This window comes from Lissotriton vulgaris, chromosome 6 (genome assembly GCF_964263255.1).
Source record: "Lissotriton vulgaris chromosome 6, aLisVul1.2, whole genome shotgun sequence".
NCBI lineage: Eukaryota > Metazoa > Chordata > Amphibia > Caudata > Salamandridae > Lissotriton > Lissotriton vulgaris.
The window spans coordinates 585,482,394-585,483,941 of NC_141694.1; positions in this window are offsets into that span (position 1 = coordinate 585,482,394).

The following is a 1,548-nucleotide window of genomic DNA, read 5'->3' on the forward strand; positions in this document are numbered from 1 at the left end:
ACCTCTCCCTGTCTTTTGTTCGATCAAAATTGGGGATCCTTACACTTGCAACATTGGAGGGTGGTACACTGCCCTGGAAAATAGTATAACTAGAGTAGGCTTAGCTAGATAATTTGTCCGACTTGTCTGAATAGCTGACCTGTCACTCACCCATGGCACTCAATAGGTGATCGGGAGCAGAGGTGCTAGTGGAGAACTCTGTCAGAAGATTCGATAAACCAATCGAGGTTTGGGAGTTGGGGTGCTGGCGAAGCACTCTGTTCAAGGATTTGCAGACTCAGTCGGGGCTCAACTGTTAGCTGCAGAGAGGGTTCAACGCAGGCATTTGCCCTTTAGCTGTGGGTGCCGGATCTAGCCTGAAGTGGTCCTGTCCTGATCCAATTTGGTCCGTATCTATCCTGATTCTGGTCTGCACCTTTTCTATCCTTGCTGGCACCTGAATTTCCGGGGGTTCTGCCCTTTATTCCCAACCCGTGGCCAGGGTCTGTCTTCACTCCATTCTAGGTAAATATTAAATGTGGGTATTGTTATCGTACGTTTTCCTTCTCTCTCCCCTTCCTTTGTTTCAATGCTAAAAATAAGTTCTATATCTGCTTTGCATATTATTGTATTTATTTCCGTTCTCATAATTGAGAGAATTCTTATCAATAGTGTATGGACTGTGACATTTGAGAATTTATATAGTTTGTGATTATTTATTCAGGAAATGTTATTTGCTACCTATTTTTTTACTAACTCCCTGATCCAATAGGTCTCTAGGTATTGGTGACGAGGATTGGTAAGTCAATGGTATAGGACCTAATGGGTAAAAATATACATTTTGGTAGAGTGTAGAGGTGACCTGCTCATGAGTAAATGATTAATGTGTTTATGGGCCCAGGTTAGCATTTTGGTAAAAGTAGCGGATTCACCCCTCCGCTCTATCAGTTTTTTTTGGTAGCAGAGGTAAGGTTAGGGTTTAGTTGAGATAGGTAGTTAGTTATATATTGATTATTGATCGATCATTGATTTTGTATTGATTGTATGTATTAACCAAAACTGTTCGTACCTGTGTTATGTTTTGTCTGGAATCCCCGGGGGCAGAAAAATAGGTGGTAAATGGAAGCCACTCTGTAGTTGAGGTCACTTGTCTAAGGAAGTAAGTGCATGGTTAGGTACAACCGGAAGGACTATTTAGGGATTTTTCTGTATAAATGTGTGAATAATTGATAGCAAAGAGTTCGCTGGCAAAACTTTAGTGCGATATCACCTAGAAAGGGTCACACTGGAGAAGTAGCAGGAACTTCTGAGCTTGATTGACAGCAAAGGAGTTCGCTAGTGAAACTTTTGCTTTATATCACCTAGAAAGGGTAAGCCAGAGGGAGTAGCAGGTTCTCCAATGCTTGCATGAAGGGTAGGCGGAAGGGATCCACTCGTAGTGTATGAAGAGTAAGCAGAAGGGATTTACTCGTAGTGAGTGCAAACTATCTTTTCTTTGAATTAGTCACTCAGGCACAGTGGCAAATGTTTGTACGTTGTTAATTAATGAAGTGAAAAGAAATAAGTTTT